A 12,487-nucleotide genomic window follows, 5' to 3' on the forward strand; every position below is an offset into this window, starting at 1 on the left:
GGCGCTGCTGGGGGTGAGGAGCCTGGCAGCCCCAAGTGACAGAGGCCACTCCAACAGCAGCAGTAATGGGGACGAGGCTGCAGCCTTGGGAGCTGTTTGGCACGGCTGCAGACACTGGCTCTCTCCCAGCACTGGGGGACCGCCCTGCACCTCCACTCAGCCTGGAGAAGCCTGTGTGGTGTCTGACCTACGACCTGCAAGTGGGTGGAGGCCATCACGCGTGTGCTGGAGACTGCTGTCACATGGTGCCTAGCACCGCCCTGGGAACCTCTGCTTGTGGACCGGCTTATAGAACCGCAGAGTAGGATCTCTGACCCCTGCATGTCAGATGCTTCTGTCTGGATGAAAGATGCCTTGGCAGCCCTGGCACCACGGCGGGGTCCCTGGCCCCGGCTCTGTCACCCACAGGCTGGAGCTCTGCATGCCGGCTTTCTCCATCCAGCCTCTGTGATCCCAGGAAAGGACCTTACCCTGGGGACAGTGACTTGTGGCTCACCGTGGCCTGCTCTGCTGCCTAAGGTCACCAACACGCATGCGTGCGTGATTGTGGATCTTTCCTGCTTGTGGCCACAGCGAGACAAAGACTCTCTAGGCATGACACAGGCCCCATGCGGGAGCTGGGGTATTGCGGCGGGAAGGCTGCTGTGCTGTGCTTGTGTACAGGGCCTTCTCCACTTCCTATCAGGGAGGGACCTCTGCCCAGACAGCAGAGTGGTCACCTTGGTGGCTCCACACAGCAGAGGGCAGAAGATCCCAGGACTGGCATGTGTGTCCTGCATCAGCAGCCTTGTGTTGAGGGGCTGCCTGGGTGACGCAGCCCCAAGGCGTCCAACCCCGGGCCACGCCAATGACAGAGTTGATCCTGGTGCCCCGGCCAACCTCTCCAACCTCCCTGCTCCAGCTTCTCCCTTCCTGGCACCTCTTCTGCTGAGAAGTGGAGCAGGCCACAGAGCTCCTCAGCTGTTCAGCAGACCTCTGCCTGCCCGTGGTCCTGGGACATTTGGCAGGACCACGGAGAGGGGCTTCTAGGGTCAGTGCCCTTGTACGCTTTTCACTGGTTTCCTCTGCCTGAAGGAGCCTTTGGCTTGGTGGTGCTTAGAAACCGTGTGCTCAGGTGAGCGGGGAAGGAGGCCCGGCAAGCGGCATGGCTGTGAACCGCCTTGCACTGGGTTCCAGCCTGCGTCACAGCTCAGACCTGGGTCCTCTCCCTCCAGGGCTTCTGCACTGAACTACATATCCCGTGCTTCTTGTATTTTATTTTGGGACAAGATCTTGCTAGCTCACTACATTGCCCAGGCTTGATTTGAACTTGCCATCCTCCTGTCTCAGCCTCCCAGGCCGCTGGAGCTATAGATGTGCACCGTCACCCTGGGCTTGGGGTCTGCCTATTGCTGGCTCTGCGACCTTAGGGAAGTCTCTGAGCTGAGAAGTGTTTCCCCGAGCTGTGCAGTGTTGGGGCTGGCAGCTGCACTCAGCTGGGAGTGTCCGGTGCGGCGTGTGTGGGGCACTGGGCTGTGTGAGTTGCGGCTTCCGCCGCCCTGGCACGGCACCAGCGCTCCCATGAGAATGGCAGTGTCGTGGTCTTAAGGTGTGCCCTGGAGTTCGGAACTGCAGTGTTGGGACCTTGAACGGCCTCTCCTCTGAGAGGGTCACGGAGCACTCTGAGGAGCCTGACGGTAGCCTAGGAACTCGCCACGTGGGAGCTGTTGCTCTGCAGGGGAAACGGAGGCTCGGGGCGCTGCAGGGACTTGCCTGCCTTTGCTGCAGCAGCTGGAAGGCTGGGTGCCTCCCTTCCGTCCCTGTTGGGGTCTCCCGGATCGCAGGCAGGTGTGGTTCCCTGGCAGCCTCTGGCCTCTCTTTCTGAAGGTCTGCCTGGCTTTGCTTCTTTCTGATCTTGGGGCTCAAGGAGGTCATGAGCCTCCCCCAGCAGCATGGTCTGAGTAACTGAAGGAGCGCATTCCTGGGGGTGTGGATGCTGAGGCTAGAGCCCTTCCCTGCCTCCCTTCAGAGACTTCCTCCTTGGGGAGGGTCCTCAGCGCCTCCTGCAATTCCCAGGGCTCCCCAACGGTGTACATGGCAGAAACGTGGTGCACCTTGCACCGGCTTTTGAGTGGTCTGCAATGAGGCGTCCCAGCCCCGAGTGGTTGCTGCCCTTAGAACAGCATGTGCCGCCCGTGGGCCCAGCAGGAGTGCTCCGGCACCCGTGACGGCTAGGTCTCCAGGTTGGCAGGCTACAGCTCCCCTGCTGAGCCTTGTTGTTCCTTGTGCACCGAGGACCGCACCTGAGTCCTGGCCCATGCCTGTGGCTCATTCCTGTCGGGCTCAGAAACCTCGCTGCTGTGGTGCATTCTCCCATGAGCTCCTGGCCAGGGTGCCGTGGGCAAGTGGTACAGGTGGACTCTGCAACTTTAGTGCCACATGAGTAGGGTTACTCTGTAGCCAGGATGTGCTGGCTCGTAACTGTTCTGACAGATAGAATTTAAAGTTATTCACTCCTTTGGTTTTAATTGGTAAGAGCTTGGCTTTTTCATTTCTAGGGGGCCTCAAGCTTTTGAATGGTTGTGCCAGTTGCTGAGATACAAAATGTTGTTGGGATCTCAAAACTGCAGCTTCTGTTCACTTTTGCAGTGTGGGTGAGCCTTTGTTGATGTCTCTGGAATTTTGTTTTCAGAAAGTACTTATGTTAGCTAGACATGGTGGCGCATGTCTGTAATCCCAGTATTCCACAGACTGGGGCAGGAGGATCTGTGAGTTCAGGGCCAGCCTGAGCTGCAGAGTGAGACCCTGGCTCAAAAAGACGAAAAAAGAAAGAGTGCTTTTGCTGTTTGTGTTGACTTGCGGTGTTCGTGTGGCGGTCGTATATTTCTGGGGTGAGTGTGTGAGATGCTGGACAGGGATGAGCAGTAACTCAGGGCTCAGGACAAGGGCTTAACCTCTCCCTCATCCTGTAGATGAGCGGTGGTGACACTGATGTTTCGAGCTCTAAAAGGTTTTCTCTCCCCTGTCCTGTAGAAGTCAAGAGCGAAAGCTTTGGTTGAAGTCCTCATTGAGGAATCTTTGTTTTAGAACCTTTTTTTTTTTTTAAAAACAAAACAAAACAAAACAAAACAACATGGATTTAAACAAAACTTTTTAGTGAAACAGCTGCGTCTTGACAAGGGTGAAGGTATTTCAGGTGTCATATGCTGGCCATTCATAGGGAGCAAGGCTGCAGTGCATTTTACACCACCTGCGGTTCGTGTCCATCGTCGGCCTTCCCGGGCTGGGTGTCTCCCTCATGAGTGAGGCCTTTTCTGCGCCAGAACTCGCTTTCTGTGGCAGCACACTTGACCTTTCTCTGGCTGCACCATACTTGGCAACTTGCTCTCCCTTCCTGAACGTTAGCTTGTTAGTAGTTGGGGCCCTTGGTGTTCTCAGACTGCCTGCTGCTGTCACCTGTGTCCTGGAGCTGTGTGGGATGCTTCATGACGTGTGTGGCCATGTGCCTGCTGCAGCTTCTCAGTGGCCTGTGCAGGCAGCTGTCCCCATTTGTCCTCTGTGGCTGGTGCCATGCGCTTGAGTGGAGGACGAGCTGCTCCACCAGGTGGCGGGCGCTGACCCTGCCTAGGGAGTGTGGGCAGGGCCTGCTGACTGGAGGAGGCCCTGCCTGCGCCTCGGCTCACAGCATGCAGCAGGTTGAGCTCCCCGCAGAGCCTGTGTTTCCAGCAGATTCTCTAAGGAGTCTCCTCTGGTTCCTCTCTGTGAAGGTGTGCGTGCATCTGAGTTCTCAGCAAGTTGAGAACATCTGGTGGCGGGAAGAATTTAAGAGAGAAACTGTCTTCTGTAAGTGAGCTTCCCCACACAGCATCGCTTGTGTGAGTGGCCCCTAGTAGCACATCAGTGGCGACCACCTGGACCCAGTACACAGCCCTGCCTGCCCGCACAACGTGGTGGCTGTGCCCAGAAGCCTGGCATTCTCAGCATTGGTGTTCTAGGGCTGTGCAGGTTACATGTTTTCTCACAGCCACCTCCAGGCAGATTCTGACAGGTGAGCGAAGCCCTCACTCCATGCTTTGCTTAGTCGAAGGCAGCATCCCTGAAGTTTGCTCCCTGAAAAGTAGGCCTGCTCTTGGAGCCCCTTGATGAAGGCACGTGTCTCAGGCTCACCATGGGCTTGCGGGTGGCTTTCTAGACCTTCCCCAGACTGTTCTCCCAGATCTGTCATCGTGCCTCTCCCTCTGCCTTGTTCCTAGGTTTCCTGTAAGCTGCCCCTCCAGGTGCACTGCCCCTCCCGGGGACTGCCCACCCGCCTGTCCCAGACTCCGGCAGCGGGGCCCCCGATGGCAGTGGGCACCTTACCCTGAAACCTGCCAAGCTGGACGCCACAGCTCCGCACGACGACACTTCAGCCAGCCCCGTGCCCCCTTCGGAGGTGTGCAGCCATGCAGCCCTAGCCTGCAGCCCAGGCATCCCCGAGGAGCACTATGTGAGCGAGGCTGTGGATGATGCCGCCAGCTGCAGAGGGCATCGGGATGCCTGCACCATTACCGGTATGGGGGCCCGCGGGGGGTGGGGGGCGGAGTGCAGAGGAGCCTGGGCTTTGGGCTTGGGAGGCTGCACACCAGCACCTGCCCTGCTCTAACTGCTTTGCGCTGTGTAGCTGCTCACCTCTGAGATGTGGGCAGCACCTCCTGGAGTGCTGCGAAGGCCAGAGGCAGCAGCACTGGGTCCAAACAGCGTGTTCCCTGGCACCTCCCTGGGGCCCTTGTGGAGACAGGAAGGTGACAGGCAGGACCACGCCGTGGCATGAGAAGGCAAAGTCAGACGCTGGCTTTGGGGGCCCGTCCAGTCACCCCTGTGCTGCCCCGTTCCCTGCAGGCCCTCGGTGCAGGGTCCCTGTTGGCTGTGTCCTGGGACACTGGGGCAAGGCCATCCCTGGAGCCTGCAGAGTAGGCTGCAGTGGAACCTGGGGGCTGTGTGTCACCGCAGCAGGTGCAGCCAGTCCTTCACATGGAAGTGGCACCAGTTTTCATTTCTGTCTTCAGTTTCTGCTCAACCCTGTCTGCTTGGCATCATGCCCAGTGATTCTTTAGGGTCCACAGATTCGCTCCCAGTAGCTTCTCGTTGTTCTGCGTCAGGGTTGAGCATTGAGGTTTCCTGGTCACGTGGGACCTGTGCAGGGCCTTGCGACCTTGCCAGCCTGGTGGGCTGCACGCTGCTCCTGGCTGTGCTCTGTGTCCCTTGTTCCCCCGCAACCTGAGGGTGCGCAGCCAGCTCGTTCTCCCTGGGACCTCCCAGGAGCCTGACCTTGGCTGGAAACACGCTGTGGTCGCCCCTCAGCCCCCTCCTTCCTGTGGGCCTGTGCTGTGTCTCTGTGCCCCTCCTTACCCACTTTCTTGTTCTGCTTCTCTCCTGGGCCCACTGGGGGCAACCCGGCCCCACAGCCTCCAGCTTGGAGACCTAGCTCAGTAGAGCGTTCACCTCCAACTGGGTCATTTTATGTCTCAGCAGGAGTCGACAGCACTGCCCACTGTCCCAGAGCCACTGGTCCCCCTTTGCTCTGTTCCGGAGCCTGGTAATGGTGAGGACTCAGGGCTCAGCCCTCCCTCCCAACTGTCCCACGCATACCCAGTGTCCTGTCTCCCGAAGGCCAGGCAGACTGACACCTGTCCACCGGATGCCTGGCAGGCGTCTTGGACTAGTGTGGCCGATGCTGGGACTCCTGATGGCTGTGGCACCGCCTTCCCCAAGTCTCCCTTCTGTGAGCAGCGCTTGCTGTCTTTCCCTCTTCCCTCTGTGAACAGCGCTTGCATCTATAGTCTGTTCTTCCTCTGCACCCCAGTTAGCGGCAGCCCATCAGTGCTGTTGTCCTCAGAGTGTGTCCGGATTTCGGCTGCTGCTCTCCGCTCTGCAGCAGCCCTCTGGTCCTGGCCACATTGGCCCCAGGCCTGGGTGTGGCAGAGGCTCCTCCCCAGTCCTCATTCACTCAGCCCTGTGAGCTGGGCTGGAAGGCAAAGCCAGGGTTAGCGTTCCTCCAGCCCTTGGGCCTTCTGTGTCCCAGTGGACCATGCCCTCGTGCCCTGGCCACGGGCTCCAGCAGAGCTGCTGTCCTTGCCCAGCCTCCAGCCTCTGCCTCTGCTCTGTGCACACCTGCAAGGCCCTGCCCCAAGTGCCTCAAAACCCTGCTTCCAATCTCCAGGTGCCACTGCTCAGGTGCCACTTGCAACACCACGTGAGGAAGGGGCCCCTCGCCCTCTCTCAGTTCTTTCCTGGCCACTCCATCCCGCGAGCAGCCCTGTGTTATATTTTGTCTGCCAGGTGTGCAGGAAGTGTGAAGCGCTCTGGGGCCAGGACAGTGTGCCCTCTTTTATCCCTGATATCCAGTGCCTAAGACAGTCCTCTCTGTGGCCTGTGCTGGGGAGTGTTCGTTGAGTGAATATGTCACGTCATGGTTATTGTGTCCCTTTCCGGGTAAAAGGGCTGAATCAGAGGTTCAGTGCTAGGACTAAAATTTCCAGGCACTACATGGTGGAGTTGTGCCTGGCTTGGGGTCCCCAGGTTCTCTGCTGCCCTAGAAGGCCTCAGTTGGGCTGGTGGAATGGAGGCGCCAGGGTTGGCGCCGCTGTGATGAGCGGTACACATAGCTGGGCACCCACCCGGTCTGGGAGGAGGTGCGCAGGGCCTCCTGCTGGTGGTGAGGTCACAGCTGCACCCCCTGTCCAGGTGTGTGACCTCGCCCTTGGGATTCCAGCCGCGTCTGAGCCAGTGCTGTCCAGGAACATCCAGCCTGTTAAACCAGTTCCTATCCTGAACGTGCAGGTGGAAGGTGCAGGCATGGTGGGGCACTGCTGAGCTGTCAGCAAGGATGGAACATCTGGCATGGACAGGGGCAGCTGGGTGGCACCTGGGCAGAGGGAGCATTCGTGTGGGTGTGCCCGTCAGGCTGAGGGCGGCTGTGCTGCTGGGGACGTGGCTGCACAGAGAGAACGTGAGTGGAAGGCAAGCGTTCTCCTGTTGCTGCGCCTGCGCCGTCCCAGGAATGTGTGTGGGCCCCAGGGCTGTGCCAGTGCAGTCCGGACAGTGCTGGCACCCTGCCCCCGGTCACCTCCACTGCCCCGCAAGCTGGGGACGGCAGGGAGGTAGCTCTGCCACTACTCAGGCAGAGCCGAGCACCGTCAGTGAGCCCTGCCCCACACCCAGCCAGGAGGTATCGCGTTTTGGGTGCGTCACTTCTGCTTGCAATGGCCGGGTGAGATGAGCCGATAGGGTGCCTGGTGCCTGGTTACGTAACGCACTGTGCTTCCCGGGCCACTGCTGCTACAGCCTCCGGATTTGCCCCGACAGGCAGCTCAGAAAGTGCCTGGCGGGCTCAGAGAGTGGCTATCCAGGCTGGGTGCCGCAGGAGTCTCCTCCCAGGGTGCCGTGGAGCTGCGCCTGCACATGGCCCTGGTTTGCCAGCCAGGGCCACCTGTGGGGGCCCGGTGTGGGTCCCAGCTGCACCCAAGCCAGTGCCTTCAGACCAACCCATGTGGTAAGTGTGGCCACCTCAGTTGGGTGTCCTTGTTTTCTTTGTGGCCTGGCTGGAAAGGAGAAATGGCGAGGAGAGGTTTGTCTGTGGGCTCTGGTAGGAAATTGCCCTGTTGATGGATAGCTGCCTGCATGCGGAGGGTGCTCTGCCCCATCAGCGACAGCTGCAGCGGGCTGACGAGGCCCGGGCCGCCCCTCTGCCGTCCCAGGTCTGGGAGCGGCTCAGCAGGTCTGCGGGGTCCCCGGGCCTCTGAGCGCAGTCTAAGTTACGCCTTCACCCAGGCTTCTTGGAGACGTGGTGGTGCGAGTTGGAGAGGAACTTTCTGGGTGCGAGGAACAGGTCAGAGCCTCCCTTCTTGTTTTCCCTTGCCTGGCCTGGACCTGGGGTTCCAGTCCACACCTGCAGTGCGGAGCTTGCGGTGGTGCCTGCCCGGGCCTGTTGCTCCTCACGGCAGCGGAGTCTGTCCTGTCTGCTGTCAGGCTCGCGAGGCTCTGCCCTCCTGAGAGGCCGTCTGCGCCTGTTCAGCCACCTGAGGTTCTGGTGCATGGGTCTCACAAGAAAGCCCATGACACTCCACACTGCACCCAGAGCCCAGGCCCCAGAAGCCAGGGCTAGTGGGGAACCTGGCAGAAGCAGAGGGGCTCCCCTGTGGCTTCAAAGGGTTTCACAGCCTTCCCTCTTCTCTGTTCCTCCTCAGATGAGTGGTTCAAATGGTTCTCCCGGGACTTGTGACAGATTGTAAAATGAAGTTATCGCTAGTGAGACTCTTAACAGGGGGTTTGCGTTCTCAGGTGTGGGTGTATTTTGACCGCATCCTGACAAGTCAGTTCTGCGTTGGAGTCAGCTTTTGATGTCTTGCAGGCGTCACTAGCAGGCACAGCCCTCACCGCCTCTGGCCATCTGGGAGGTGGTCTGGATGGGGAGAAAGCTGGGCCAGCGTAGAGGTTGGAGGCCCCGGATGTGCAGCGTGCAAGGTGGGGCTGACGGTGGGTCACACAGCACAGTGCCTCATCGTCATCTACACCGGCAGGGAGAAACCAAGGCACAGAGAGCTTGGCCGCCTGGGCAGTGCTGTGCCAGTTAGCGGGGCAGCCAGGCTTCGAGTCCAGGCCATCTGATTCCAGCTGGCTTTCTCAGCTGCTGCTAGCATCCTGTGGGCTGCGGGACTGTGACACATGGAGAGGAACGGATCTCCTTGGACATGATGGCCCCTCACCTGGGGGCCTGCTGTTCCTCACTGCCTGCCCTCACCCCTGGCAGTGCTGGGCACCGTCCTAGCCGAGTCCTCAGACGCCTGGCCAGAAAGGTGGCCCAGCGCAGGAGCAGCCATGCTCCTCTCATCCTCTGAAACTGCTGTCTGCTCGAGTGTGACGTGGGGCCTGTGGTAGGCACGTTGGCTGTTCTCTGTAACCTGGAGTGGAGGCCTCTTCCTTAGCGTGCGCCCAGCGCTTCTTCATCTCTTTGGGGATCAAACACAGGGCCTTCACACTGAGCTGGATCCCAGCTCCTCTGTATTTTGGGATGGACTAAGTTGCCCAGAATGGGCCTGAACTTGCCACCCACCTGCCTCAGCTCTGTTGGGGACCATGACTCATTACTTTCAAGGCTGACGGTTGATTGGACAAATTCCTTTCTGATGTAAGTAGGTGGTTTTTGTGTTTGCAGATTCACACAGGGCCGGGGTATATGGGTTTCCCCACAGCCAAGAATGGGGTGAAGGAGCCAGTGAGCCTGGCAGGGTGGAGACTTCAGTTTTAGGGGGTGTGGCCCAGAGTTGTGCCCTGTGTGGTTAGGCAGCATGGGAGAGTGTGTGGTCCCCCAGTGGGTACCCCAGGGATTAGTACACGCTTTGCTCTTCAAGGTAGCAGCACATATATCTGGAGGTTAAACATTCTTCCACGTTAGTTGCCTTTTTATTTTTTGTGTGCTGAGCGTTGAACCCAGGGCCTTTCACACACAAGGCAGGCGCTCAGCCTGTGAGCTTGGCTCCAGCCCAGTGAGTCTTACTGTCTTTGCTGTGCCTGAGACAGATGCTGGGTGCAGTGCGTGCTTTTTGATTATGGGGCGTTATCTCCATAACACTGCCTGTGTCGCCGTGGCGGGGCCTTGCTGTGCCCACCTCCTGGGACTGCAGTAAGGAATGAGCAAGCACTGACAGGCGCTCACCGAGCTCTGGGAACGCTCACTGTCTAACTTAGCTCTGCCGCTCTCCCGCCCTCCCCTCCGTCGTGTTCCTAGCATCTGTGTGTCTGTCGGGCAGGGCCGCGGGGTCTCCCCTAGTGTGTTGGGCTCTCTGCTGAGCATGCCTGGCCTCTGGCCTCCTTCCTGGCCTGCAGGACTGGCCTGGGGCTGGGCAGACCCCTCCCCTTCCCTCCTGTGTTCCCTGGTGACCCTGAGCCTGGGCCCCAGGCCGCCTCCTCTGCTTTGGCTCCAGCTTCACTTTGTTCTTCATTCCACACTTGTAGCTGTCTCAGAAAGGTGTTCTCCTCCCTCTTGCTCACGCTCCCTTGCTCCAGGGAGCTGTTCTTTCTTCTTATCCCTTGCTGCCTGCCAGTGCAGGTGGCCTCTGTCTCTGAGGTGCCTCCTGGGGTGCCAGGGCTGGCGGAGGATCCAATGGGGTGCAAGTTGTGGTGTGGAGGGCAGGCGGGCCCTAGAGGCCTCTGAGGTTGCTCGGGAGGCAGAACTTCTCAGTCTGCTTCGCAGACGTGAACATTGGATTCACTGCGAGTGACATGCGTTCAAGAAAATACTTAGAAAACCTGGAGACTGACCTTGAAAGAAACTCTGCAGCCGTGGAAAAGTAGGAGTAGCCCTGCGTGGTAGGGGCCTGCCCGAGGACCTAGAAGAACGAAAGTTTATGGGATAGCTCTTAGAGTGCTGAGGGAGTCCCTAAGTGCCGGGGAGGGAGGTGGTGTGGAGGAGGTGGGCTGGTGTGGGAACATTTGCCAGGCACACCCCACAGGCCGCGCCCCCTCGCTTTACAGAGAAGCGCCTCTGCGGACAGTTGGGAGCAGGGCGGTCACAGGCCCCTGGCTGGGGCCAGCCCTGCAGCAGCCCTTGGTCAGCAGGCTGCATCTGTAAGGACAGAGCCTGGGCAGGTCTGAAAGGCGCTGAGCGAGCACACGATGTCCTCGCCCCTGACCACCCAGACCCAGGCACGGGACAGTGGGGCCTGGCCAGCAGTGTGGCCCGGCCCAGCCCACGGCTCCCCTGGGCCCAGGCTCTCCTTGTGGGTGACCCGCTCCTCTAGCAGGCAGCTCAGCCTCATAGAAACAAGCTTCACATTTGTGTGAAGTGGGCAGCTCAGCCCCATAGAAACAAGCTTCACATTTGTGTGAAGTGAGTTAATTTAAATGTGGATAGGCACGTTTGGCCAACACGGAGCAGTGCCGCTCTCAGCCGTGTTCAGGCTGCGATGGATTAACTGAGGCTCTGCTTCTAACACCCAGATGAACTGAGTCTGGTACCGCTGGGTGTGCGGACCCGCCTGGGGATCGTTGCCAACAGCGCAAGAACGGAACTGGAGGGGAAGATGGTGTGCTGCTGATCTCGCAGAGAAGCGTGTCGCGTGGGCCTTCCTGCTTGATCCTAGCTGCTGTTGTCCTCAGAGGAGCTTGGGTCCTTCCTCACTGTCCCTGGGGTGGCTGAGGTTCTGTTCCCGGAGCTGCGCTCCTTACTTGGAGCATGACTTCCTGGATCTAGTGCAGCTCCCTCCGCCTGCTGGCACAGATCCTGTGCCTCACTGGTGCGTGCACTTCCTCCACGGACCCTTGGGCCTTCCCAGCGCAGCTCCTTGGTACAGACTTGCATGAGACGTTGTCCTGGGCTCTAGGCCTCCAGCCGGACTCATGGAGGGCACTGCTGTGGGGCCAGGCCCTCAGCTGGATTTTTGGCTCTCTAGTGTGTGGACAGGCCTCCTTTTGCATTTGACTCTTTGGATGAATATTATAAAATAGTCTTTAAATTTTGTGTCCATTATTAAATTGTTTCTCTGTCAACCCTACCTGTAATAGTCTGTGAGATGTCTCTGTAGACCTGTAACGTGGGGCTTCTGCCAGGAAAATAAACCCTAGACACTTAGCCGACTGTAGAAGTGACTGGCACCTCTGCATCACTTGTGGAAAGTGATTTTTAAGGGTTGCATTGTATTCACTTAGGGCTTTCTTGATGAACTCGAGCCTCCTACTAAGACTCTCCTTTTCCCGCTTGTGTGTGCGTCCGCTCACTGGCTGACGTGTGGCTCTCTCTCTGCCTTGGCCTCTGGGAAGCTCGGCGCGGCGGTGTTCGCTGGGCTCCCCTGAGTGCGCACTCTGCGTGCCCCCGCCTCCTTGCTCTCTGCAGCCAGGTGTGGTGGTTGCTCTGGCTCTGTGTCTTCTGATGGTGCTGTTGAGTCCTTAGCAGGCGCATGTGGCGTCCGCAAAGACGCTAGTGCCCACAGCACTGTCCAGGCAGCACACCGTGAACTCTCTGCTTGGCAGTCGTGCCTGCGCGCCTGTGTCAGGGCGGCCAGGCTGTGTTACTGGGGAGCAGCAGGGTGGCATCCTGGGGAGCCTGAGGTGGGTTGGTTCTGGCAGGAATCGGGGCGGCCTCCTGGGGCAGCACTGGTGGTGTTATCGAGAGCCCCCTGCCCTGCGCCCCGCTCCCCTGCCAGTACACTTCAGTCTCCAGCTGCCCGGCTGACAGCTCCTGTTCCGGTTCTGGTTGCTCCTGTCTCCTAGAAACAGCTGGTCACTGCGGTGTACATTGTGTAGGCCAGTCCCCAGCGCACAAGCCATTCTGAGTCTTACAACCTGCTTGCTTATCTTACATAAGCCTAGACCACCAGAGCTCAGGGCCCGGTATTGTGGAAGTGATCCCAGTCAGTGCCCATCCACATAACACAAGTCTGCCTCTAAATCTGGGTGTCCTGGTATTTCTGCTTGCTGTTGCGTCTGTGTGCTGGCCGGGAGGACTGACCATGCCGACCTCTTTGGCCGTTGG

At 59.1% G+C, this 12,487-nt stretch overlaps 1 protein-coding gene across 5 annotated transcripts in view; it reads left to right on the forward strand.

Moving 5' to 3' along the window:
* Trak1 (trafficking kinesin protein 1) overlaps positions 1–12,487 on the forward strand; it is a 142,388-nt gene that overhangs the window by 42,129 nt on the left and 87,772 nt on the right. For 3 of the 5 annotated variants that reach the window (XM_023700805.1, XM_023700808.1, XM_023700806.1), the window contains exon 2: positions 4,233–4,529. The gene's annotated coding sequence lies outside the window, so the exon portion shown is untranslated. Of the gene's footprint in view, positions 1–4,232; positions 4,530–12,487 lie in introns of those variants that run through there. The other 2 variants (XM_023700809.1, XM_023700810.1) reach the window with 1 other exon arrangement.

Source organism: Octodon degus, unplaced genomic scaffold, assembly GCF_000260255.1.
Source record: "Octodon degus isolate 3935 unplaced genomic scaffold, OctDeg1.0 scaffold00126, whole genome shotgun sequence".
Taxonomy (NCBI): domain Eukaryota; kingdom Metazoa; phylum Chordata; class Mammalia; order Rodentia; family Octodontidae; genus Octodon; species Octodon degus.